Source organism: Scyliorhinus torazame, chromosome 4, assembly GCF_047496885.1.
Source record: "Scyliorhinus torazame isolate Kashiwa2021f chromosome 4, sScyTor2.1, whole genome shotgun sequence".
NCBI lineage: Eukaryota > Metazoa > Chordata > Chondrichthyes > Carcharhiniformes > Scyliorhinidae > Scyliorhinus > Scyliorhinus torazame.
Genome location: NC_092710.1, coordinates 254,712,369 through 254,739,957, shown reverse-complemented (window position 1 = coordinate 254,739,957; position 27,589 = coordinate 254,712,369). Strand labels below are relative to the sequence as shown.

The window sequence follows — 27,589 nt, the reverse complement described above, 5'->3', positions numbered from 1 at the left end:
ATTTTCACTCCATTGTTTCTGTGAAATGATAATTCATTAACATCTGAAAAATGCCAGGTGTTGACCACCTAAACAAAATAAAGCCAGCCACCTTACTTTGACCTTCAACATCGTTACCATTACAAAGTCCCCCTTTTGGAGGGGTCTCTGTCGTGATTAACTAGGAGGCTTTTCATTCAAATTGGATACCGTTCCAACTGCCTCACCAACCTCCGCGATTCTTACTCCACAGCCCTGCACCCTTGTCAGGTGAGGAAGGATGTTTCCTTTCCCAAAAATGGAACCAGCCTGGATAATTGGCCTGCAACAGGACAATCCATTCTTTTTTCATCACTTTCGACTTCCACAAATTGGCTCCATTACACACTCTTCGGAGCTCTGCAACGTCATTTTGTTTCAAAACAAACCTTTTAAATCCAATTGGATCGCACAATCTTTCTGTGAATGAAAGCCTGTCAAATTATTGAAATATGACCTATGTGTTCAGATGAATTAACCACTTCTATGTATTTATATTATATATATCTTAGTCAACAGAACTTTTCAAATCTCAGAATTATTTTGGCCTTTTCTGTGTTTTCAGGTATGTCGCGAGCCATGTTTTCCAAATGTTTTTGCTCGGGATGCACTTTTACCAACCAGCCATCCTCAGAACCCACACCGGCCGACCTTTGCGACGCACGCCAGCCAACCTTCGCGTCTTTGTGGAATGAAGTTAGTGATCTTCCACCACCATCGCTATCCCATACAACTAATGCTAAAGCCACAATCCTATCAAGTGAAAAATTCAGCAACTTCGCTCAGGAGAACTACAGAAATATTTGGACTTACAAGTAGACTTGATCCCAGTCTATTACTCCAGGTGGAATCAACAAAACATTGTGCAATACACTATGTGTATTTTCCACATACACATAGCTTAGAAGGGACCTTTGAGAAGTTACCTGCCGATGGAATGTCTGCCAGCTGCTGATCTTTACTCCATGCAAAACAATGGGTGATGATGCTATTGAATGAAATGTTCAGACTTCGAAATCATTATTTTATAATTGTGACTAATCCAAGTACTTTATCTGCTGATGAGAAGCATTCAGTGCAATGGCTTCACAATGGCCTTTGACTTGAGGAATCTGGACTCAAATGCAGTACAGACCAATGGAGCTACTCATCCAACTTGTCTTAGTTGGGCAGTGATAACCAACATAAAATAGTTCTTAATCTCGATGTGTCCACAAATTGGTGAATGTGAAAAATGGGGGCAATATTGTGGTGTTCTTTGTGTTCCTAAATTCAGGATGGTTGGCGTAGTGTTCACAAAGGCCCCAAATAGCTTTAAATTGACAAAGCTATAAATTTATTAACAGTACTAATTTGGATTCAACACTTACTCCTATATAATGCATAGTTGATAATAAACATATAATCTACACTCATCTACTACTAATCTCTACAATATTACGTAAACTATGATCTGCTCTCACTTACACTATTGTTCCTTCCGTCTGTACTGTAGCTATCTCCTTCACATCACTCCCCACAAGGCTTAGCATCAATGTCGTATATGCTGTACATGTAGCTCCTTCTAGTAGTTGCTTTAAACATTTAATTAACCCTTGCTGTTCTTACATTTATGATAATGTTTCAAATATAACACCATTAAAGTTAGGATGACTTTTTGAGGTTCGAACTGAAGAACCTTGTTGGAGACTTCACCTTGGGGAAAAAAACATTTAGAACAAGAGTAACTATTCATTTGGACTGTATTGTTGCAGCTTTACCTTTCTAAACATCACCATTTATGTGTTTTTGTTGGTAGCAGCTGTCTCTCGATTCGAGGGTGACATTTACGCAGGGTCGTGTGTTCTGTCATGGCCTGTGACAGAACAGGCGATTCATGAACGGCAGATATTTGGGCACATGGGGCAGGACACGTACGAGGTAGTGGGATCTGGAGAGCAGGATTTGCTTCCTTTTCTTGTAGCACAATGTAGCTTGACGAACATGTTGCCATTCTGAACGACTGGTAGCAAGTGCCTTCCTTTCATTAAGCTCAAAGGGGCAGAGACAATCGTACATGTAATGGATGTTGCAGATGCATAATCACGAGAGCACAGAGTAAATTAGGCCGATTAGCTACATATGTAAAAAAAAGGTAAACAATTTATAAAGAACAAAACCTGGAACATTTGTGGTGTTCCTTCTGATCTACTGCTGTAAATTTAGTGGAAGTTTGGAAGAAATAAAATAAACAATCATTTACAGTTTGTCCAAGGTTTCCGCTGAAGTTACGACGGGTGACTGAGGAATCTCCATGGAAGCACGACTCACAACAAGCCTGACAACGCCGACTTGACCTATGTAGCCTTGCAATTTTAAAACTATTTCAAAGTCAGCCTTTATATTTTGCCTTGGTATTACAGAAAGATGTCATTTATTGCAGTAGTGTAATACAGTAAGTTGATTATTTTACATATATTTATGCAAATTACATATGTCTTTCTTATTGATAATGTGACATCCATGCTACCAATTTCTATAGTAGTTTTGAGAGTGAATGTTCATTCATGGCAAATTTTCTGTAAGGCTTATAGTTTAATTTTAAAAATTTCAAAAATATGTATGTATATTGTTTAAATATCGGACTCTATCTTGGTTCTGAGTTCTTTTTAAATGAGGAATTTTTTAAAAAAGATTAAGAGATTTAATAAAATTACAACCTTTTAAAAGTACTAAAATGGTAAGTGCTCTTTTTAACCATCAGTAAGGAGAGCCCTATGGTACATATTTGCAGCAGATAAATTATATTGGAAAAGACCAAGAGAAAGTGTGGGGCATAGTCGGGGTTGGGGGGGGGGGGGGGGTTGGGGTGGTTGTTGGTGGCGGGCAGCAGAGGAAAATGGGTGGGGATGGGCATCCTGAGAGGCAGAAAATTCACAAATATCAACAAATTGTTGTGGCAGGAGAATGGGAACAAGCTGAACAATCATAGATAAATACAGGAACTATATTTCCATTTTGTTGTGACAGAGATAATGTTGTGAGGACATCAGAGCAAAATCTTACAGCAAGCCCATGGGTCTCAAAAGGCGACAAGCACAGTACAGACAAGCACAGAGAAACACAGCTAAACTCTTTTACAGCTTTGCCATTAAGACTGACAGTCACTCACTGTAGTTTACACCGTCACAGCTAACTTGATGTGCCTTTCTCGAAGATAAACTCGTACCTTGAAATGGGTAGGCAACCTATATCAGTGATAGCGATCATAAAGGTCATTCCAAACATAATTTATTGTTCAGGAAACCAGTGACTTGAAGAAAGCCATAGGCACCGTGACAAAATAAGTGTGTGCACATAATGCATTCATTTGAAATTTCTCTCTCCAGAGGCCTTAAGCTTTAAAAAATAAATAGGTTAATCCCCATTTTAAAAAATGGAAGTGGAAGTGTTTGTCCTTCCCACCGTGTATTTAAAAGTAAAAGCAAATTACTGCGGGCTGGAATTTGAAATAAAAACAGAAAATACTGGACAAACTCAACAGGTCAGACAACATCTGTGGAGAGAGAAGGGAGCTAACTTTTCTAGTCTGCTCTTTGTTAAAGCTGGAGAGACCTGGATATTGGGTCAGATTTATATGTTGTGGTGGGGTCGTGGAGTGATGGGGCTGGATAGGAGGTCAGCGATAGGTGGAGATTGACAAAGTTGATGTGGGCAGAAAGACAAAAGGAATGTAAATGGGGGTGATTAAGGTTAAGAAAGGTGCTGATAGTGGCACATAAAGAGATTAGAATGTGTGAATAGCGGAACAAAGGTGAGCAGTGTGTCAAAGGGCAACTGGGTACGGGGAACAGATGACCCAAGTGGAATGGGGGGGAGGGGCTCGGTTAAGGGGATAAACAGATCTGTGGAAGAAATTGAGATAAATTGATAGAAATTAAAATGGGGTGAAGGTGGAGGAGAGAGTTCACAGTTTGAAGTTGTTGAACTCAATGTTACCTCCAGAAGGCTGTAACGTGCCGAATTGGAGGAAGAGGAGCTGTTCCTCCAGTTTGCGCTGGGCTTCATTGGAACATTACAGCAGGCCAAGGACGGACATGTGGACTTGAGAGCAGGATGGTGAGTTGAAATAGCAAACGAAAGGAAGTTCGGCAAAATGGTCACCCAGTCTGCATTTAATCTCTCCTATGTATGCAGCAAATGCAATGATGAAATGAGAATGAAATGAAATGAATGAAAATCGCTTATTGTCACAAGTAGGCTTCAAATGAAGTTACTGTGAAAAAAACCCTAGTCGCCATATTCCGGCGCCTGTTCGGGGAGGCTGGTACAGGAATTGAACCATGTTGCTGGCCTGCCCTGGTCTGCTTTCAAAGCCAGCGATTTAGCCCTGTGCTATATCAGCCCCAATAGACCAGATTGAAGGAGGTGTACGTGAAGCGTTGTCTCACTTGAAAAGAGTGGTTAGGCCTTGGGATGGTGAGCATGGAGGAGATAAAGGGGCAGGTGCTACACCTTCTGTGATTGCATGGGAAGGTGCCGTAGGAAGAGGGTGAGGTGTTGGGGGTGATGAAGGAATGGATCAGGGTATCCCAGAGGGACCAGTTCCTGCAAAATGCTGACAGGGGGAGTGAGGGGAAGATGTGTTTGGTAGTGGTATCATGCTGAAGTTGGCGGAACTGGCGGAGGATGATTCTTTGAATGCGGAGGCTGGTGGGGTAAAGGGTGAGGGCAAGGGGGACCGGCCCTATTCTGTTTCTTGGAAGGAGGAGAGGGTGTGAGGGCTGGTGTGTGGGAGACTGGTCGGACACAGTTGAGAGCCCTGTTGACCAAAGTGGGTAGTGGGTGGGAAACCACAATTAAGCAACAATGAAGACATGTCAACAGCACCATTTTAGGAAGTGGCATCATTGGAACAGATATGACAGAGGCGAAGGAACTGGGAGAATGGGTTGGAGTCCTCACAGGATGTCAGGATGTTGGGTATGAAGAGCTGTAGTCGAGGTAGCTGTGGGAGCCGGTGGGTTTGTAATGGATATTAGTAGACAGTCTATCCCCAGAAATTGAAGTAGAAAGGCCAAGGAAGGGAAGTGTCGGAGATGGACCATGTGAAGGTGATAGAGGGGTGGAAATTGGAAACGAAATGAATACAGTTTTCCAGGTCCAGTCAGGAACGTTAAGTGGCACCGAAACAGTGGTTGATATATTTAAAGGTTGTAAGATTTAGGTTGTAGGAAAGGTTGTAGTTTTAGAAAGGCATTGAAGTATAAATGTCATGCATGGCCACTCAATGGGACTCAAAACGTGGAAAAGACTTACCTCTTCACCCTCCCCTCAAAGTGAAGGAATTTAGCATCATTTAAATCTTAATAGGTGTCAGGGCTTGAGCTCATTTGCAAGGAAAAAGTTACAGATCTCAATGTCCGAATGGGGCACAGCTGCGATAAACTATTCCCCACAGTGCAGAGAATTGGAAGGGTTAAAGTTTAGGTTTTGGCCCAGGTCTTCCTACCCTCAGGCGCAGTCACATTACTGGCAGTAAATTAGATAATGAAGGTGAAATGACAAATCCAGGTTGCCTGCAATAAGGTGCTAATCCCCTGCTTTAATATCAAAGCAGCATGTAATGATGTTTGGACATCACTCCAGTTTACTGACGACCCCACTGGGAAAGCAATCCAACCTCACCACTTTGTAACAAGATGTCAGGTGACTCTCATCGCCATGGTAACAGACCTGGGAATCTAATATTCCCTTTGTCCCTCGTAGGACCAAATAAGGGCTAGATTATATAAGTAGGCCATCACACTCTGTACTCAAATCAATTAGTGCTGATCCACAGAATGCTATGATGTATTGTGATCACTCTCATTTCAGAGAAGGGAAGAATTGCAATAATTCACTGAAAATGAGGTTGTCCGCCAAGCTGGGATGTTAATTGGGTGTCCACATTTAATAGGAAAAAAGGATGATGATGGGATGAAAGGTGGATGTGTGAGTCTCCTGGCTGCCATTGACCTATCCAGAAAAGACAGTGCCCTTTCCGCTTACTTTTATCTATTACAATTTTTGCTGCCTATTGTCAGCTTGATATATTATAAAGAAAATTCATATGATGACCCATAACCTTAATACAAATTAAAAATGGTAATATAATCTTATACTGTAATATTCACCTTTAATCTTGCTTTGAATTCACATTAGTTAGGCAGAAGAATTATAAATGCCCTCATACAAATATGTTTCATCTTTTCAAAGTTTAAGCCATAATTTAACCCCTTCACTGGTCTCTTATGTTTAGTGAAGAATGTTGGGTATAGTTCTGGACTTGGATGTTTGATTTCGGGGTCAGTTTTATTTGCTGTATATTTTTATTTTTATGTTGCAGTTTTATTGTCGACTTTGGAAAACCAGCACTGTTTATTACTCATGTGTCTTCTGGTTGAGAAATATTATTAGCCTTCGACCTTATCCTTGCAATAGCGTGGTATTGGAACTTCCAGGCTAAGATTCCCCGGCTGCTTTCTTTTCTATCTACCAACTGCAACCATGATTTATTTTATTACTTCTTTAACCTCTACAGCTTGGGCAATAGTATTACCCTAGCTGAAGAAACTACTGGGCCATTAGATTCCTGTTGGCTATAGGAAATTCTATGAACCATAACTGACAATCAATTAATGGAAGCCACATACACCATCATAGAGAAAGACATGATGAGGCATAATTTCCTTCCAGCTAAGGGGCGAGCAGCAACAATACTCATCGTACAATAGTCCATGAACCACTCCAATTCTCCATCTTGTACAATCACAGTTTCCTGTGGGAAGTCAACATAGTCTATTGAATCTCACTGGATGAATGCATCGTCTTGTGGAGCATGTTTCAAAACGATTTTTGAAGGTTGTCTTATTGAAAGGGTTATTGAGAGGTAAAGGTGTAGAGGTATTGTCACTGGACTAGTAATCCAGAGACCCAGGGCAATGCTGTGGGGACCGAGGTTTGAATCCCACCAGGGCAGATATTGAATTTGAATTCAATAAAAATCTGGAATTAAAACTCGAATGATGAGTCTAATAAAGAACAAACAACAAAGAAATGTACAGCACAAGAACAGGCCCTTCGGCCCTCCAAGCCCGTGCCGACCACGCTGCCCGACTAAACTACAATCTTCTACACTTCCTGGGTCCGTATCCCTCTATTCCCATCCTATTCATGTATTTATCAAGATGCCCCTTAAATGTCACTATCGTCCCTGCTTCCACCACCTCCTCCGGTAGCGAGCTCCAGGCACCCGCTACTCTCTGCGTAAAAAACTTGCCTCGTACATCTACTCTAAACCTTGCCCCTCTCACCTTAAACCTATGCCCCCTAGTAATTGACCCCTCTAGCCCGGGGAAAAGCCTCTGACTATCCACTCTGTCTATGCCCCTCATAATTTTGTAGACCTCTATCAGGTCACCCCTCAACCTCCTTCGTTCCAGTGAGAACAAACCGAGTTTATTCAACCGCTCCTCATAGCTAATGCCCTCCATACAAGGCAACATTCTGGTAAGTCTCTTCTGCACCCTCTCTAAAGCCTCCACATCCTTCTGGTAGTCTGGCGACCAGAATTGAACACTATACTCTAAGTGTGACCTAACTAAGGTTCTATACAGCTGCAACATGACTTGCCAATTCATATACTCAATGCCCCGACCAATGATGGCAAGCATGCCGTATGCCTTCTTGACTACTTTCTCCACCTGTGTTGCCCCTTTCAGTGACCTGTGGACCTGTACTCCCAGATCTCTTTGACTTTCAATACTCTTGAGGGTTCTACCATTCACTGTATATTCCCTACCTGCATTAGACCTTCCAAAATGCATTACCTCACATTTGTCCGGATTAAACTCCATCTGCCATCTCTCCGCCCAAGTCTCCAAACAATCTAAATCCTGCTGTATCCTCTGACAGTCCTCATCGCTATCCGCAATTCCACCAACCTTTGTGTCGTCTGCAAACGTACTAATCAGACCAGTTACATTTTCCTCCAAATCATTTATATATACTACAAACAGCAAAGGTCCCAGCACTGATCCCTGTGGAACGCCACTGGTCACAGCCCTCCAATTAGAAAAGCATCCTTCCATTGCTACTCTCTGCCTTCTATGACCTAGCTAGTTCTGTATCCACCTTGCCAGCTCACCCCTGATCCCGTGTGACTTCACCTTTTGTACTAGTCTACCATGAGGGACCTTGTCAAAGGCCTTACTGAAGTCCATATAGACAACATCCACTGCCCTACCTGCATCAATCATCTTTGTGACCTCCTCGAAAAACTCTATCAAGTTAGTGAGACACGACCTCCCCTTCACAAAACCATGCTGCCTCTCACTAATACGTCCATTTGCTTCCAAATGGGAGTAGATCCTGTCTCGAAGAATTCTCTCCAGTAATTTCCCTACCACTGAAGTAAGGCTCACCGGCCTGTAGTTCCCTGGATTATCCTTGCTACCCTTCTTAAACAGAGGAACAACATTGGCTATTCTCCAGTCCTCCGGGACATCACCTGAAGACAGTGAGGATCCAAAGATTTCTGTCAAGGCCTCAGCAATTTCCTCTCCTGCCTCCTTCAGTATTCTGGGGTAGATCCCATCAGGCCCTGGGGACTTATCTCCCTTGATATTATTTTAAGACACCCAACACCTCGTCTTTTTGGATCTCAATGTGACCCAGGCTATCTACACACCTTTCTCCAGACTCAACATCTACCAATTTCTTCTCTTTGGTGAATACTGATGCAAAGTATTCATTTAATACCACACCCATTTCCTCTGGCTCCACACATAGACTCCCTTGCCTATCCTTCAGTGGGCCAACTCTTTCCCTGGCTACTCTCTTGCTTTTTATGTACGTGTAAAAAGCCTTGGGATTTTCCTTAACCCTATTTGCCAATGACTTTTCGTGACCCCTTCTAGCCCTCATGACTCCTTGCTTAAGTTCCTTCCTCCTTTCCTTATATTCCACACAGGCTTTGTCTGTTCCCAGCCTTTTAGCCCTGACAAATGCCTCCTTTTTCTTTTTGACGAGGCCTACAATAGCTCTCGTTATCCAAGGTTCCCAAAAATTGCCGTATTTATCCTTCTTCCTCACAAGAACATGCCAGTCCAGAATTCCTTTCAACTGACACTTGAAAGCCTCCCACATGTCAGATGTTGATTTGTCCTCAAACATCCACCCCCAATCTATGTTCTTCAGTTCCCGTCTAATATTGTTATAATTAGCCTTCCCCCAATTTAGCACATTCATCCTAGGACCACTCTTATCCTTGTCCACCAGCACTTTAAAACTTACTGAATTGTGATCACTGTTCCCGAAATGCTCCCCTACTGAAACATCTACCATCTGGCCGGGCTCATTCCCCAATACCAGGTCCAGTACCGCCCCTTCCCTAGTTGGACTGTCTACATATTGTTTTAAGAAGCCCTCCTGGATGCTCCTTACAAACTCCGCCCCGTCTAAGCCCCTGGCACTAAGTGAGTCCCAGTTAATATTCGGGAAGTTGAAGTCTCCGATCACCACAACCCTGTTGTTTTTACTCTTTTCCAAAATCAGTCTACCTATCTGCTCCTCTATCTCCCGCTGGCTGTTGGGAGGCCTGTAGTAAACCCCCAACATTGTGACTGCACCCTTCTTATTCCTGATCTCTACCCATATTGCCTCACTGCCCTCTGAGGTGTCCTCCGCAGTACAGCTGTGATATTCTCCCTAACCAGTAGCGCAACTCCGCCACCCCTTTTACATCCCCCTCTATCCCGCCTGAAACATCTAAATCCTGGAACGTTTAGCTGCCAATCCTGCACTTCCCTCAACCAGGTCTCTGTAATGGCAACAACATCATAGTTCCAAGTACTAATCCAAGCTCTAAGTTCATCTGCCTTACCCGTAATACTTCTTGCATTAAAACATATGCACTTCAGGCCACCAGACCCGCTGTTTTCAGCAACTTCTCCCTGTCTGCTCTGCCTCAGAGCCACACTGTCCCTATTCCCTAGTTCTCCCTCAATGCTCTCACCTTCTGACCTATTGCTCCCGTGCCCACCCCCCTGCCATACTAGTTTAAACCCTCCCGTGTGACACTAGCAAACCTCGCGGCCAGGATATTTATGCCTCTCCAGTTTAGATGCAACCCGTCCTTCTTTTATAGGTCACACCTGCCCCAGAAGAGCTCCCAGTGGTCCAGATAACGGAAACCCTCCCTCCTACACCAGCTGTTTAGCCATGTGTTTAGTTGCTCTATCTTCCTATTTCTAGCCTCACTAGCACGAGGCTCAGGGAGTAATCCCGAGATTACAACCCTAGAGGTCCTGTCTTTTCACTTTCTGCCTAGCTCCCTGAACTCCTGCTGCAGGACCTCATGCCCCTTCCTGCCTATGTCGTTAGTACCAATATGTACAATGACCTCTGCCTGTTTGCCCTCCCCCTTCAGGATGCCCTCTACCTGTTCGGAGACATCCTGGACCCTGGCACCAGGGAGGCAACATACCATCCTGGAGTCTCTTTCACGTCCACAGAAGCGCCTATCTGTGCCCCTGACTATAGAGTCCCCTATTACTATTGCTCTTCTGCGCTTTGACCCTCCCTTCTGAACATCAGAGCCAGCCGTGGTGCCACTGCTCTGGCTGCTGCTGTTTTCCCCTGATAGGCTACCCCCCCGACAGTATCCAAAGGGGTATACCTGTTCGAGAGGGGGACAACCACAGGGGATTCCTGCACTGACTGCCTGCCCTTTCTGGTGGTCACCCATTTCTCTGCCTGCACCCTGGGTGTGACCACATTTATATAACTGCGATCTATGATGCTTTCCGCCACCTGCATGCTCCTAAGTGCATCCAATTGCTGCACCAACCGAACCATGCGGTCTGTGAGGAGCTCCAGTTGGGTGCACTTTCTGCAGATGAAGACATCCGGGACGCTGGAAGCCTCCCGGACCTGCCACATCTCCCAGTCAGAGCACTGCACCCCTCTAACTGGCATTGCGTCAATTAATTAAAATTAAAAGTTTTTAAAAAAACATTTTTATATATTTTTTTATTTTTATAAAGTTACTGTTAACTATCTGTTTCCTAGCACTAGATTTCTAATATAAATGCGAAAGCTAAATATAGTACTCTCCGATCTCTGGCTTAGATACCCCTCGAAATTATAATTAAGTAATTATGTTTATTTTTTTTAATTTAGAGTAGATTCCCAACCAGCCACTCAGGTCACAGCTTTTCTGTGATGTCACTTCAGTTTCCCCCCGACACACACAATTCGAAAAAGGTATAAAAGTAAAAATGAGTAAAAATCACTTACTTACCTTCTTACCTTCTGAGTGTCTTAGATGTTCTCAGGTTCTCTCCCTGACAGAGACTGCTCCTCCTCCTCCAAACGGCTCCCGAAACTAGGTCGCGATCTTTTAAAATCTCCGCTCCGACTCGCAGCTTCTGCGCTTTTAAAATCTCCCGCGCTTTTTAAATCTCCCGGCTCTCTCTGCTCCCGCGCTGTTTTCAATGTCGCGGCTCACTCTCCACTCGCGTTGTTTCCAATGTCCCGGCTCTCTCTCCTCCCGCGCTGTTTTCAATGTCCCGGCTCTCTCTCTTCTCACGCTGTTTTCAATGTCCTGGCTCTCTCTCCTCTCGCGCTATTTCCAATGTCCCGGCTCTCTCTCCTCCCGCGCTGTTTTCGCTGTCCCGGCTTTCTCTCCTCCCGCGCTGTTTCCAATGTCCCAGCTTTCTCTCCTCCCGCGCTGTTTTCAATGTCCCGGCTTCCTCTCCTCCCGCGCTGTTTCCAATGTCCCGGCTTTCTCTCCTCCCGCGCTGTTTCCAATGTCCCGGCTCTCTCTCCTCTCGCGCTGTTTCCAATGTCCCGGCTTTCTCTCCTCCCGCGCTGTTTTCAATGTCCCGGCTCACTCTCTTCCCGCGCTGTTTTCGCTGTCCCGGCTCTCTCTCCTCTCGCGCTGTTTCCAATGTCCCGGCTTTCTCTCCTCCCGCGCTGTTTTCAATGTCCCGGCTCTCTCTCCTCACGCTGTTTTCAATGTCCCAGCTTTCTCTCTTCTCGCGCTGTTTCCAATGTCCCGGCTTTCTCTCCTCCCGCGCTGTTTTCAATGTCCCGGCTCACTCTCCTCTCGCGCTGTTTTCAATGTCCCGGCTTTCTCTCCTCTCGTGCTGTTTTCAATGTCCCGGCTCTCTCTCCTCGCGCTGTTTTCAATGTCCCAGCTTTCTCTCTTCTCGCGCTGTTTCCAATGTCCCGGCTTTCTCTCCTCCCGCGATGATTTCAATGTCCCGGCTTTCTCTCCTCCCGCGCTGTTTTCAATGTCCCGGCTTTCTCTCCTCCCGCGCTGTTTTCAATGTCCCGGCTCACTCTCCTCCCGCGCTGTTTTCAATGTCCCGGCTCTCTCTCCTCCCGCTCTGTTTTCAATGTCCCGGCTTTCTCTCCACCCGCGCTGTTTTCAATGTCCCAGCTTTCTCTCCTCCCGCGCTGTTTTCACTGTCCCGGCTCACTCTCCTCCAGCGCTGTTTTCAATGTCCCGGCTTTCTCTCCTCCCGCGCTGTTTTCAATGTCCCGGCTTTCTCTCCTCCCGCGCTGTTTTCAATGTCCCGGCTCTCTCTCCTCGCGTTGTTTTCAATGTCCCGGCTCTCTCTCCTCGCGCTGTTTTCAATGTCCCGGCTCTCTCTCCTCTCGCGCTGTTTTCAATGTCCCGGCTCTCTCTCTTCTCGCGCTGTTTTCAATGTCCCGGCTCTCTCTCTTCTCGCGCTGTTTTCACTGTCCCGGCTCACTCTCCTCTCGCGCTGTTTTCAATGTCCCGGCTCTCTCTCCTCGCGCTGTTTTCAATGTCCCGGCTTTCTCTCCTCCCGCGCTGTTTCCAATGTCCCGGCTTTCTCTCTTCTCGCGCTGTTTTCAATGTCCCGGCTCACTCTCCTCCCGCGCTGTTTTCAATGTCCCGGCTTTCTCTCCTCCCGCGCTGTTTTCAATGTCCCGGCTCACTCTCCTCCCGCGCTGTTTTCAATGTCCCGGCTCTCTCTCCTCCCGCGCTGTTGTCAATGTCCCGGCTTTCTCTCCTCCCGCGCTGTTTTCAATGTCCCAGTTTTCTCTCCTCCCGCGCTGTTTTCACTGTCCCGGCTCACTCTCCTCCCGCTATGTTTTCAATGTCCCGGCTTTCTCTCCTCCCGCGCTGTTTTCAATGTCCCGGCTTTCTCTCCTCCCGCGCTGTTTTCAATGTCCCGGCTCTCTCTCCTCGCGCTGTTTTCAATGTCCCGGCTCTCTCTCCTCGCGCTGTTTTCAATGTCCCGGCTTTCTCTCCTCCCGCGCTGTTTTCAATGTCCCGGCTTTCTCTCCTCCCGCGCTGTTTTCAATGTCCCGGCTCTCTCTCTTCTCGCGCTATTTTCAATGTCCCGGCTCGCTCTCTCTCTTCTCGCGCTGTTTTCACTGTCCCGGCTCACTCTCCTCTTGCGCTGTTTTCAATGTCCCAGCTTTCTCTCCTCTCGCGCTGTTTTCAATGTCCCGGCTTCCTCTCCTCCCGCGCTGTTTCCAATGTCTCGGCTTTCTCTCCTCCCGCGCTGTTTTCAATGTCCCGGCTTTCTCTCCTCTCGCGCTGTTTTCAATGTCCCGGCTTTCTCTCCTCCCGCGCTGTTTCCAATGTCTCGGCTTTCTCTCCACTCGCGCTGTTTTCAATGTCCCGGCTCACTCTCCTCTCGCGCTGTTTTCAATGTCCCGGCTCTCTCTCCACTCGCGCTGTTTTCAATGTCCCGGCATCCTCTCCTCTCGCGCTGTTTTCAATGTCCCGGCTTTCTCTCCTACCGCGCTGTTTTCAATGTCCCGGCTCACTCTCCTCTCGCGCCGTTTTCAATATCCCGGCTTTCTCTCCACTCACGCTGTTTCCAATGTCCCGGCTTTCTCTTTTCTCGCGCTGTGTTCAATGTCCCGGCTTTCTCTCCTCCCGCGCTGTTTCCAATGTCCCGGCTCACTCTCCTCCCGCGCTGTTTTTGCTGTCCCGGCTTTCTCTCCTCCCGTGCTGTTTCCAATGTCCCAGCTCTCTCTCCTCCCGCGCTGTTTTCAATGTCCCGGCTCTCTCTCCACTCGCGCTCTTTTCAATATCCCGGCTTTCTCTCCTCCCGCGCCGTTTTCAATGTCCCGGCTCACTCTCCACTCGCGCTGTTTTCAATGCCCCGGCTTTCTCTCCTCCCGCGCTGTTTCCAATGTCCCGGCTCACTCTCCACTCGCGCTGTTTTCAATGTCCCGGCTTTCTCTCCTCCCGCGCTGTTTTCAATGTCCCGGCTCCCTCTCCTCGCGCTGTTTTCAATGACCCGGCTTTCTCTCCTCCCGCGCTGTTTTCAATGTCCCGGCTTTCTCTCCTCCCGCGCTGTTTTCAATGTCCCGGCTCTCTCTCTTCTCGCGCTGTTTTCAATGACCCGGCTCTCTCTCTTCTCGCGCTGTTTTCACTGTCCCGGCTCACTCTCCTCTCGCGCTGTTTTCAATGCCCCGGCTCTCTCTCCTCGCGCTGTTTTCAATGTCCCGGCTTTCTCTCCTCCCGCGCTGTTTCCAATGTCCCGGCTTTCTATCTTCTCGCGCTGTTTTCAATGTCCCGGCTTTCTCTCCTCCCGCTATGTTTTCAATGTCCCGGCTGTCTCTCCTCCCGCGCTGTTTTCAATGTCCCGGCTTTCTCTCCTCCCGCGCTGTTTTCAATGTCCCGGCTCACTCTCCTCCCGCGCTGTTTTCAATGTCCCGGCTCTCTCTCCTCCCGCGCTGTTTTCAATGTCCCGGCTTTCTCTCCTCCCGCGCTGTTTTCAATGTCCCAGCTTTCTATCCTCCCGCGCTGTTTTCACTGTCCCGGCTCACTCTCCTCCCGCGCTGTTTTCAATGTCCCGGCTTTCTCTCCTCCCGCGCTGTTTTCAATGTCCCGGCTTTCTCTCCTCCCGCGCTGTTTTCAATGTCCCGGCTCTCTCTCCTCGCGCTGTTTTCAATGTCCCGGCTCTCGCTCCTCGCGCTGTTTTCAATGTCCCGGCTTTCTCTCCTCCCGCGCTGTTTTCAATGTCCCGGCTTTCTCTCCTCCCGCGCTGTTTTCAATGTCTCGGCTCTCTCTCTTCTCGCGCTGTTTTCAATGTCCCGGCTCTCTCTCTCCTCGCGCTGTTTTCAATGTCCCGGCTTTCTCTCCTCTCGCGCTGTTTTCAATGTCCCGGCTTTCTCTCCTCCCGCGCTATTTCCAATGTCTCGGCTTTCTCTCCACTCGCGCTGTTTTCAATGTCCCGGCTCACTCTCCTCTCGCGCTGTTTTCAATGTCCCGGATCTCTCTCCACTCGCGCTGTTTTCAATGTCCCGGCTTTCTCTCCTCTCGCGCTGTTTTCAATGTCCCGGCTTTCTCTCCTCCCGCGCTGTTTTCAATGTCCCGGCTCTCTCTCCTCGCGCTGTTTCAATGTCCCGGCTCTCGCTCCTCGCGCTGTTTTCAATGTCCCGGCTTTCTCTCCACCCGCGCTGTTTTCAATGTCCCGGCTTTCTCTCCTCCCGCGCTGTTTTCAATGTCTCGGCTCTCTCTCTTCTCGCGCTGTTTTCAATGTCCCGGCTCTCTCTCTCCTCGCGCTGTTTTCAATGTCCCGGCCTTCTCTCCTCTCGCGCTGTTTTCAATGTCCCGGCTTTCTCTCCTCCCGCGCTATTTCCAATGTCTCGGTTTTCTCTCCACTCGCGCTGTTTTCAATGTCCCGGCTCACTCTCCTCTCGCGCTGTTTTCAATGTCCCGGATCTCTCTCCACTCGCGCTGTTTTCAATGTCCCGGCTTTCTCTCCTCTCGCGCTGTTTTCAATGTCCCGGCTTTCTCTCCTCCCGCGCTGTTTTCAATGTCCCGGCTCACTCTCCTCCCGCGCTGTTTTCAATGTCCCGGCTTTCTCTCCTCCCGCGCTGTTTTCAATGTCTCGGCTCTCTCTCTTCTCGCGCTGTTTTCAATGTCCCGGCTCTCTCTCTCCTCGCGCTGTTTTCAATGTCCCGGCTTTCTCTCCTCTCGCGCTGTTTTCAATGTCCCGGCTTTCTCTCCTCCCGCGCTATTTCCAATGTCTCGGCTTTCTCTCCACTCGCGCTGTTTTCAATGTCCCGGCTCACTCTCCTCTCGCGCTGTTTTCAATGTCCCGGATCTCTCTCCACTCGCGCTGTTTTCAATGTCCCGGCTTTCTCTCCTCTCGCGCTGTTTTCAATGTCCCGGCTTTCTCTCCTCCCGCGCTGTTTTCAATGTCCCGGCTCACTCTCCTCCCGCGATGTTTCCAATGTCCCGGCTTTCTCTCCTCTCGCGCTGCTTTCAATGTCCCGGCTTTCTCTCCACTCACGCTGTTTCCAATGTCCCGGCTTTCTCTCCTCCCACGCTGTTTTCGCTGTCCCGGCTTTCTCTCCTCACGCGCTGTTTCCAATGTCCCGGCTCACTCTCCTCCCGCGCTGTTTTTGCTGTCCCGGCTTTCTCTCCACTCGCGCTGTTTTCAATGTCCCGGCTCTCTCTCCTCGCGCTGTTTTCAATGTCCCGGCTCACTCTCCTCTCGCGCTGTTTTCAATGTCCCGGCTTTCTCTCCACTCACGCTGTTTCCAATGTCCCGGCTTTCTCTCTTCTCGCGCTGTTTTCAATGTCCCGGCTTTCTCTCATCCCGCGCTGTTTCCAATGTCCCGGCTCACTCTCCTCCCGCGCTGTTTTTGCTGTCCCGGCTTTCTCTCCTCCCGTGCTGTTTCCAATGTCCCGGCTCTCTCTCCTCCCGCGCTGTTTTCAATGTCCCGGCTCTCTCTCCACTCTAGCTGTTTTCAATATCCCGGCTTTCTCTCCTCCCGCGCCGTTTTCAATGTCCCAGCTTTCTCTCCTCCCGCGCTGTTTTCACTGTCCCGGCTCACTCTCCTCCCGCGCTGTTTTCAATGTCCCGGCTTTCTCTCCTCCCGCGCTGTTTTCAATGTCCCGGCTTTCTCTCCTCCCGCGCTGTTTTCAATGTCCCGGCTCTCTCTCCTCGCGCTGTTTTCAATGTCCCGGCTCTCGCTCCTCGCGCTGTTTTCAATGTCCCGGCTATCTCTCCTCCCGCGCTGTTTTCAATGTCCCGGCTTTCTCTCCTCCCGCACTGTTTTCAATGTCCCGGCTCTCTCTCTTCTCGCGCTGTTTTCAATGTCCCGGCTCTCTCTCTTCTCGCGCTGTTTTCACTCTCCCGGCTCACTCTCCTCTCGCGCTGTTTTTAATGTCCCGGCTTTCTCTCTTCTCGCGCTGTTTTCAATGTCCCAGCTTTCTCTCCTCTCGCGCTGTTCTCAATGTCCCGGCTCACTCTCCTCTCGCGCTGTTTTCAATGTCCCGGCTTTCTCTCTTCTCGCGCTGTTTTCAGTGTCCCGGCTCTCTCTCTCCTCACGCTGTTTTCAATGTCCCGGCTTTCTCTCCTCCCGCGCTGTTTCCAATGTCTCGGCTTTCTCTCCACTCGCGCTGTTTTCAATGTCCCGGCTCACTCTCCTCTCGCGCTGTTTTCAATGTCCCGGATCTCTCTCCACTCGCGCTGTTTTCAATGTCCCGGCTTTCTCTCCTTTCGCGCTGTTTTCAATGTCCCGGCTTTCTCTCCTCCCGCGCTGTTTTCAATGTCCCGGCTCACTCTCCTCCCGCGATGTTTCCAATGTCCCGGCTTTCTCTCCTCTCGCGCTGCTTTCAATGTCCCGGCTTTCTCTCCACTCACGCTGTTTCCAATGTCCCGGCTTTCTCTCCACTCGCGCTGTTTCCAATGTCCCGGCTTTCTCTCTTCTCGCGCTGTTTCCAATGTCCCGGCTCTCTCTCCTCCCGCGCCGTTTTCAATGTCCCTGCTCACTCTCCTCCCGCGATGTTTCCAATGTCCCGGCTTTCTCTTCTCGCGCGCTGTTTTCAATGTCCCGGCTCACTCTCCTCCCGCGCTGTTTTCAATGTCCCGGCTTTCTCTCCTCCCACGCTGTTTTCGCTGTCCCGGCTTTCTCTCCTCACGCGCTGTTTCCAATATCCCGGCTCACTCTCCTCCCGCGCTGTTTTTGCTGTCCCGGCTTTCTCTCCACTCGCGCTGTTTTCAATGTCCCGGCTCTCTCTCCTCGCGCTGTTTTCAATGTCCCGGCTCACTCTCCTCTCGCGCTGTTTTCAATGTCCCGGCTTTCTCTCTTGTCACGCTGTTTCCAATGTCCCGGCTTTCTCTCTTCTCGCGCTGTTTTCAATGTCCCGGCTTTCTCTCATCCCGCGCTGTTTCCAATGTCCCGGCTCACTCTCCTCCCGCGCTGTTTTTGCTGTCCCGGCTTTCTCTCCTCCCCTGCTGTTTCCAATGTCCCGGCTCTCTCTCCTCCCACGCTGTTTTCAATGTCCCGGCTCTCTCTCCACTCTAGCTGTTTTCAATATCCCGGCTTTCTCTCCTCCCGCGCCGTTTTCAATGTCCCGGCTCACTCTCCACTCGCGCTGTTTTCAATGTCCCGGCTTTCTCTCCTCCCGCGCTGTTTCCAATGTCCCGGCTCACTCTCCACTCGCGCTGTTTTCAATGTCCCGGCTTTCTCTCCTCCCGCGCTGTTTTCAATGTCCCGGCTTTCTCTCCTCCCGCGCTGTTTCCAATGTCCCGGCTCACTCTCCACTCGCGCTGTTTTCAATGTCCCGGCTCTCTCTCCTCGCGCTGTTTTCAATGACCCGGCTTTCTCTCCTCCCGCGCTGTTTTCAATGTCCCGGCTTTCTCTCCTCCCGCGCTGTTTTCAATGTCCCGGCTCTCTCTCTTCTCGCGCTGTTTTCAATGTCCCGGCTCTCTCTCTTCTCGCGCTGTTTTCACTGTCCCGGCTCACTCTCCTCTCGCGCTGTTTTCAATGCCCCGGCTCTCTCTCCTCGCGCTGTTTTCAATGTCCCGACTTTCTCTCCTCCCGCGCTGTTTCCAATGTCCCGGCTTTCTCTCTTCTCGCGCTGTTTTCAATGTCCCGGCTTTCTCTCCTCCCGCAATGTTTTCAATGTCCCGGCTTTCTCTCCTCCCGCGCTGTTTTCAATGTCCCGGCTTTCTCTCCTCCCGCGCTGTTTTCAATGTCCCGGCTCACTCTCCTCCCGCGCTGTTTTCAATGTCCCGGCTCTCTCTCCTCCCGCGCTGTTTTCAATGTCCCGGCTTTCTCTCCTCCCGCGCTGTTTTCAATGTCCCAGCTTTCTCTCCTCCCGCGCTGTTTTCACTGTCCCGGCTCACTCTCCTCCCGCGCTGTTTTCAATGTCCCGGCTTTCTCTCCTGCCGCGCTGTTTTCAATGTCCCGGCTTTCTCTCCTCCCGCGCTGTTTTCAATGTGCCGGCTCTCTCTCCTCGCGCTGTTTTCAATGTCCCTGCTCTCGCTCCTCGCGCTGTTTTCAATGTCCCGGCTTTCTCTCCTCCCGCGCTGTTTTCAATGTCCCGGCTTTCTCTCCTCCCGCGCTGTTTTCAATGTCCCGGCTCTCTCTCTTCTCGCGCTGTTTTCAATGTCCCGGCTCTCTCTCTTCTCGCGCTGTTTTCACTGTCCCGGCTCACTCTCCTCTCGCGCTGTTTTCAATGTCCCGGCTTTCTCTCTTCTCGCGCTGTTTTCAATGTCCCAGCTTTCTCTCCTCTCGCGCTGTTTTCAATGTCCCGGCTCACTCTCCTCTCGCGCTGTTTTCAATGTCCCGGCTTTCTCTCCTCTCGCGCTGTTTTCAATGTCCCGGCTTTCTCTCCTCCCGCGCTGTTTCCAATGTCTCGGCTTTCTCTCCACTCGCGCTGTTTTCAATGTCCCGGCTCACTCTCCTCTCGCGCTGTTTTCAATGTCCCGGATCTCTCTCCACTCGCGCTGTTTTCAATGTCCCGGCTTTCTCTCCTCTCGCGCTGTTTTCAATGTCCCGGCTTTCTCTCCTCCCGCGCTGTTTTCAATGTCCCGGCTCACTCTCCTCCCGCGATGATTCCAATGTCCCGGCTTTCTCTCCTCTCGCGCTGTTTTCAATGTCCCGGCTTTCTCTCCACTCACGCTGTTTCCAATGTCCCGGCTTTCTCTCTTCTCGCGCTGTTTCCAATGTCCCGGCTCTCTCTCCTCCCGCGCCGTTTTCAATGTCCCGGCTCACTCTCCACTCGCGCTGTTTTCAATGTCCCGGCTTTCTCTCCTCCCGCGCTGTTTCCAATGTCCCGGCTCACTCTCCACTCGCGCTGTTTTCAATGTCCCGGCTTTCTCTCCACCCGCGCTGTTTTCAATGTCCCGGCTCTCTCTCCTCGCGCTGTTTTCAATGACCAGGCTTTCTCTTCTCCCGCGCTGTTTTCAATGTCCCGGCTTTCTCTCCTCCCGCGCTGTTTTCAATGTCCCGGCTCTCTCTCTTCTCGCGCTGTTTTCACTGTCCCGGCTCACTCTCCTCTCGCGCTGTTTTCAATGCCCCGGCTCTCTCTCCTCGCGCTGTTTTCAATGTCCCGGCTTTCTCTCCTCCCGCGCTGTTTCCAATGTCCCGGCTTTCTCTCTTCTCGCGCTGTTTTCAATGTCCCGGCTTTCTCTCCTCCCGCAATGTTTTCAATGTCCCGGCTTTCTCTCCTCCCGCGCTGTTTTCAATGTCCCGGCTTTCTCTCCTCCCGCGCTGTTTTCAATGTCCCGGCTCACTCTCCTCCCGCGCTGTTTTCAATGTCCCGGCTCTCTCTCCTCCCGCGCTGTTTTCAATGTCCCGGCTTTCTCTCCTCCCGCGCTGTTTTCAATGTCCCAGCTTTCTCTCCTCCCGCGCTGTTTTCACTGTCCCGGCTCACTCTCCTCTCGCGCTGTTTTCAATGCCCCGGCTCTCTCTCCTCGCGCTGTTTTCAATGTCCCGGCTTTCTCTCCTCCCGCGCTGTTTCCAATGTCCCGGCTTTCTCTCTTCTCGCGCTGTTTTCAATGTCCCGGCTTTCTCTCCTCCCGCAATGTTTTCAATGTCCCGGCTTTCTCTCCTCCCGCGCTGTTTTCAATGTCCCGGCTTTCTCTCCTCCCGCGCTGTTTTCAATGTCCCGGCTCACTCTCCTCCCGCGCTGTTTTCAATGTCCCGGCTCACTCTCCTCTCGCGCTGTTTTCAATGTCCCGGCTTTCTCTCCTCCCGCGCTGTTTTCAATGTCCCGGCTCACTCTCCTCCCGCGATGTTTCCAATGTCCCGGCTTTCTCTCCTCTCGCGCTGCTTTCAATGTCCCGGCTTTCTCTCCACTCACGCTGTTTCCAATGTCCCGGCTTTCTCTCTTCTCGCGCTGTTTCCAATGTCCCGGCTCTCTCTCCTCCCGCGCCGTTTTCAATGTCCCTGCTCACTCTCCTCCCGCGATGTTTCCAATGTCCCGGCTTTCTCTTCTCGCGCGCTGTTTTCAATGTCCCGGCTCACTCTCCTCCCGCGCTGTTTTCAATGTCCCGGCTTTCTCTCCTCCCACGCTGTTTTCGCTGTCCCGGCTTTCTCTCCTCACGCGCTGTTTCCAATATCCCGGCTCACTCTCCTCCCGCGCTGTTTTCACTGTCCCGGCTCACTCTCCTCTCGCGCTGTTTTCAATGTCCCGGCTTTCTCTCTTCTCGCGCTGTTTTCAATGTCCCAGCTTTCTCTCCTCTCGCGCTGTTTTCAATGTCCCGGCTCACTCTCCTCTCGCGCTGTTTTCAATGTCCCGGCTTTCTCTCTTCTCGCGCTGTTTTCAATGTCCCGGCTCTCTCTCTCCTCGCGCTGTTTTCAATGTCCCGGCTTTCTCTCCTCTCGCGCTGTTTTCAATGTCCCGGCTTTCTCTCCTCCCGCGCTGTTTCCAATGTCTCGGCTTTCTCTCCACTCGCGCTGTTTTCAATGTCCCGGCTCACTCTCCTCTCGCGCTGTTTTCAATGTCCCGGATCTCTCTCCACTCGCGCTGTTTTCAATGTCCCGGCTTTCTCTCCTCTCGCGCTGTTTTCAATGTCCCGGCTTTCTCTCCTCCCGCGCTGTTTTCAATGTCCCGGCTCACTCTCCTCCCGCGATGATTCCAATGTCCCGGCTTTCTCTCCTCTCGCGCTGTTTTCAATGTCCCGGCTTTCTCTCCACTCACGCTGTTTCCAATGTCCCGGCTTTCTCTCTTCTCGCGCTGTTTCCAATGTCCCGGCTCTCTCTCCTCCCGCGCCGTTTTCAATGTCCCGGCTCACTCTCCACTCGCGCTGTTTTCAATGTCCCGGCTTTCTCTCCTCCCGCGCTGTTTCCAATGTCCCGGCTCACTCTCCACTCGCGCTGTTTTCAATGTCCCGGCTTTCTCTCCACCCGCGCTGTTTTCAATGTCCCGGCTCTCTCTCCTCGCGCTGTTTTCAATGACCAGGCTTTCTCTTCTCCCGCGCTGTTTTCAATGTCCCGGCTTTCTCTCCTCCCGCGCTGTTTTCAATGTCCCGGCTCTCTCTCTTCTCGCGCTGTTTTCACTGTCCCGGCTCACTCTCCTCTCGCGCTGTTTTCAATGCCCCGGCTCTCTCTCCTCGCGCTGTTTTCAATGTCCCGGCTTTCTCTCCTCCCGCGCTGTTTCCAATGTCCCGGCTTTCTCTCTTCTCGCGCTGTTTTCAATGTCCCGGCTTTCTCTCCTCCCGCAATGTTTTCAATGTCCCGGCTTTCTCTCCTCCCGCGCTGTTTTCAATGTCCCGGCTTTCTCTCCTCCCGCGCTGTTTTCAATGTCCCGGCTCACTCTCCTCCCGCGCTGTTTTCAATGTCCCGGCTCTCTCTCCTCCCGCGCTGTTTTCAATGTCCCGGCTTTCTCTCCTCCCGCGCTGTTTTCAATGTCCCAGCTTTCTCTCCTCCCGCGCTGTTTTCACTGTCCCGGCTCACTCTCCTCTCGCGCTGTTTTCAATGCCCCGGCTCTCTCTCCTCGCGCTGTTTTCAATGTCCCGGCTTTCTCTCCTCCCGCGCTGTTTCCAATGTCCCGGCTTTCTCTCTTCTCGCGCTGTTTTCAATGTCCCGGCTTTCTCTCCTCCCGCAATGTTTTCAATGTCCCGGCTTTCTCTCCTCCCGCGCTGTTTTCAATGTCCCGGCTTTCTCTCCTCCCGCGCTGTTTTCAATGTCCCGGCTCACTCTCCTCCCGCGCTGTTTTCAATGTCCCGGCTCACTCTCCTCTCGCGCTGTTTTCAATGTCCCGGCTTTCTCTCCTCCCGCGCTGTTTTCAATGTCTCGGCTCACTCTCCTCCCGCGATGTTTCCAATGTCCCGGCTTTCTCTCCTCTCGCGCTGCTTTCAATGTCCCGGCTTTCTCTCCACTCACGCTGTTTCCAATGTCCCGGCTTTCTCTCTTCTCGCGCTGTTTCCAATGTCCCGGCTCTCTCTCCTCCCGCGCCGTTTTCAATGTCCCTGCTCACTCTCCTCCCGCGATGTTTCCAATGTCCCGGCTTTCTCTTCTCGCGCGCTGTTTTCAATGTCCCGGCTCACTCTCCTCCCGCGCTGTTTTCAATGTCCCGGCTTTCTCTCCTCCCACGCTGTTTTCGCTGTCCCGGCTTTCTCTCCTCACGCGCTGTTTCCAATATCCCGGCTCACTCTCCTCCCGCGCTGTTTTCACTGTCCCGGCTCACTCTCCTCTCGCGCTGTTTTCAATGTCCCGGCTTTCTCTCTTCTCGCGCTGTTTTCAATGTCCCAGCTTTCTCTCCTCTCGCGCTGTTTTCAATGTCCCGGCTCACTCTCCTCTCGCGCTGTTTTCAATGTCCCGGCTTTCTCTCTTCTCGCGCTGTTTTCAATGTCCCGGCTCTCTCTCTCCTCGCGCTGTTTTCAATGTCCCGGCTTTCTCTCCTCTCGCGCTGTTTTCAATGTCCCGGCTTTCTCTCCTCCCGCGCTGTTTCCAATGTCTCGGCTTTCTCTCCACTCGCGCTGTTTTCAATGTCCCGGCTCACTCTCCTCTCGCGCTGTTTTCAATGTCCCGGATCTCTCTCCACTCGCGCTGTTTTCAATGTCCCGGCTTTCTCTCCTCTCGCGCTGTTTTCAATGTCCCGGCTTTCTCTCCTCCCGCGCTGTTTTCAATGTCCCGGCTCACTCTCCTCCCGCGATGATTCCAATGTCCCGGCTTTCTCTCCTCTCGCGCTGTTTTCAATGTCCCGGCTTTCTCTCCACTCACGCTGTTTCCAATGTCCCGGCTTTCTCTCTTCTCGCGCTGTTTCCAATGTCCCGGCTCTCTCTCCTCCCGCGCCGTTTTCAATGTCCCGGCTCACTCTCCACTCGCGCTGTTTTCAATGTCCCGGCTTTCTCTCCTCCCGCGCTGTTTCCAATGTCCCGGCTCACTCTCCACTCGCGCTGTTTTCAATGTCCCGGCTTTCTCTCCTCCCGCGCTGTTTTCAATGTCCCGGCTCTCTCTCCTCGCGCTGTTTTCAATGACCAGGCTTTCTCTTCTCCCGCGCTGTTTTCAATGTCCCGGCTTTCTCTCCTCCCGCGCTGTTTTCAATGTCCCGGCTCTCTCTCTTCTCGCGCTGTTTTCACTGTCCCGGCTCACTCTCCTCTCGCGCTGTTTTCAATGCCCCGGCTCTCTCTCCTCGCGCTGTTTTCAATGTCCCGGCTTTCTCTCCTCCCGCGCTGTTTCCAATGTCCCGGCTTTCTCTCTTCTCGCGCTGTTTTCAATGTCCCGGCTTTCTCTCCTCCCGCAATGTTTTCAATGTCCCGGCTTTCTCTCCTCCCGCGCTGTTTTCAATGTCCCGGCTTTCTCTCCTCCCGCGCTGTTTTCAATGTCCCGGCTCACTCGCCTCCCGCGCTGTTTTCAATGTCCCGGCTCTCTCTCCTCCCGCGCTGTTTTCAATGTCCCGGCTTTCTCTCCTCCCGCGCTGTTTTCAATGTCCCAGCTTTCTCTCCTCCCGCGCTGTTTTCACTGTCCCGGCTCACTCTCCTCTCGCGCTGTTTTCAATGCCCCGGCTCTCTCTCCTCGCGCTGTTTTCAATGTCCCGGCTTTCTCTCCTCCCGCGCTGTTTCCAATGTCCCGGCTTTCTCTCTTCTCGCGCTGTTTTCAATGTCCCGGCTTTCTCTCCTCCCGCAATGTTTTCAATGTCCCGGCTTTCTCTCCTCCCGCGCTGTTTTCAATGTCCCGGCTTTCTCTCCTCCCGCGCTGTTTTCAATGTCCCGGCTCACTCTCCTCCCGCGCTGTTTTCAATGTCCCGGCTCACTCTCCTCTCGCGCTGTTTTCAATGTCCCGGCTTTCTCTCCTCCCGCGCTGTTTTCAATGTCCCGGCTCACTCTCCTCCCGCGATGTTTCCAATGTCCCGGCTTTCTCTCCTCTCGCGCTGCTTTCAATGTCCCGGCTTTCTCTCCACTCACGCTGTTTCCAATGTCCCGGCTTTCTCTCTTCTCGCGCTGTTTCCAATGTCCCGGCTCTCTCTCCTCCCGCGCCGTTTTCAATGTCCCTGCTCACTCTCCTCCCGCGATGTTTCCAATGTCCCGGCTTTCTCTTCTCGCGCGCTGTTTTCAATGTCCCGGCTCACTCTCCTCCCGCGCTGTTTTCAATGTCCCGGCTTTCTCTCCTCCCACGCTGTTTTCGCTGTCCCGGCTTTCTCTCCTCACGCGCTGTTTCCAATATCCCGGCTCACTCTCCTCCCGCGCTGTTTTTGCTGTCCCGGCTTTCTCTCCACTCGCGCTGTTTTCAATGTCCCGGCTCTCTCTCCTCGCGCTGTTTTCAATGTCCCGGCTCACTCTCCTCTCGCGCTGTTTTCAATGTCCCGGCTTTCTCTCTTGTCACGCTGTTTCCAATGTCCCGGCTTTCTCTCTTCTCGCGCAGTTTTCAATGTCCCGGCTTTCTCTCATCCCGCGCTGTTTCCAATGTCCCGGCTCACTCTCCTCCCGCGCTGTTTTTGCTGTCCCGGCTTTCTCTCCTCCCGTGCTGTTTCCAATGTCCCGGCTCTCTCTCCTCCCACGCTGTTTTCAATGTCCCGGCTCTCTCTCCACTCTAGCTGTTTTCAATATCCCGGCTTTCTCTCCTCCCGCGCCGTTTTCAATGTCCCGGCTCACTCTCCACTCGCGCTGTTTTCAATGTCCCGGCTTTCTCTCCTCCCGCGCTGTTTCCAATGTCCCGGCTCACTCTCCACTCGCGCTGTTTTCAATGTCCCGGCTTTCTCTCCTCCCGCGCTGTTTTCAATGTCCCGGCTTTCTCTCCTCCCGCGCTGTTTCCAATGTCCCGGCTCACTCTCCACTCGCGCTGTTTTCAATGTCCCGGCTCTCTCTCCTCGCGCTGTTTTCAATGACCCGGCTTTCTCTCCTCCCGCGCTGTTTTCAATGTCCCGGCTTTCTCTCCTCCCGCGCTGTTTTCAATGTCCCGGCTCTCTCTCTTCTCGCGCTGTTTTCAATGTCCCGGCTCTCTCTCTTCTCGCGCTGTTTTCACTGTCCCGGCTCACTCTCCTCTCGCGCTGTTTTCAATGCCCCGGCTCTCTCTCCTCGCGCTGTTTTCAATGTCCCGACTTTCTCTCCTCCCGCGCTGTTTCCAATGTCCCGGCTTTCTCTCTTCTCGCGCTGTTTTCAATGTCCCGGCTTTCTCTCCTCCCGCAATGTTTTCAATGTCCCGGCTTTCTCTCCTCCCGCGCTGTTTTCAATGTCCCGGCTTTCTCTCCTCCCGCGCTGTTTTCAATGTCCCGGCTCACTCTCCTCCCGCGCTGTTTTCAATGTCCCGGCTCTCTCTCCTCCCGCGCTGTTTTCAATGTCCCGGCTTTCTCTCCTCCCGCGCTGTTTTCAATGTCCCAGCTTTCTCTCCTCCCGCGCTGTTTTCACTGTCCCGGCTCACTCTCCTCCCGCGCTGTTTTCAATGTCCCGGCTTTCTCTCCTGCCGCGCTGTTTTCAATGTCCCGGCTTTCTCTCCTCCCGCGCTGTTTTCAATGTGCCGGCTCTCTCTCCTCGCGCTGTTTTCAATGTCCCTGCTCTCGCTCCTCGCGCTGTTTTCAATGTCCCGGCTTTCTCTCCTCCCGCGCTGTTTTCAATGTCCCGGCTTTCTCTCCTCCCGCGCTGTTTTCAATGTCCCGGCTCTCTCTCTTCTCGCGCTGTTTTCAATGTCCCGGCTCTCTCTCTTCTCGCGCTGTTTTCACTGTCCCGGCTCACTCTCCTCTCGCGCTGTTTTCAATGTCCCGGCTTTCTCTCTTCTCGCGCTGTTTTCAATGTCCCAGCTTTCTCTCCTCTCGCGCTGTTTTCAATGTCCCGGCTCACTCTCCTCTCGCGCTGTTTTCAATGTCCCGGCTTTCTCTCTTCTCGCGCTGTTTTCAATGTCCCGGCTCTCTCTCTCCTCGCGCTGTTTTCAATGTCCCGGCTTTCTCTCCTCTCGCGCTGTTTTCAATGTCCCGGCTTTCTCTCCTCCCGCGCTGTTTCCAATGTCTCGGCTTTCTCTCCACTCGCGCTGTTTTCAATGTCCCGGCTCACTCTCCTCTCGCGCTGTTTTCAATGTCCCGGATCTCTCTCCACTCGCGCTGTTTTCAATGTCCCGGCTTTCTCTCCTCTCGCGCTGTTTTCAATGTCCCGGCTTTCTCTCCTCCCGCGCTGTTTTCAATGTCCCGGCTCACTCTCCACTCGCGCTGTTTTCAATGTCCCGGCTTTCTCTCCTCCCGCGCTGTTTTCAATGTCCCGGCTTTCTCTCCTCCAGCGCTGTTTCCAATGTCCCGGCTCACTCTCCACTCGCGCTGTTTTCAATGTCCCGGCTCTCTCTCCTCGCGCTGTTTTCAATGACCCGGCTTTCTCTCCTCCCG

At 51.2% G+C, this 27,589-nt stretch overlaps 1 long non-coding RNA gene across 1 annotated transcript in view; it reads left to right on the top strand.

The window, feature by feature from the left end:
• The first annotated feature begins 4,004 nt into the window (after positions 1-4,004).
• LOC140411720 (uncharacterized) overlaps positions 4,005-27,589 on the top strand; it is a 100,251-nt gene continuing 76,666 nt past the window's right edge. Inside the window, exon 1 of the long non-coding RNA XR_011940964.1 lies at positions 4,005-4,116. This is a non-coding gene — a long non-coding RNA (uncharacterized lncRNA). The remainder of the gene's footprint in view (positions 4,117-27,589) is intronic.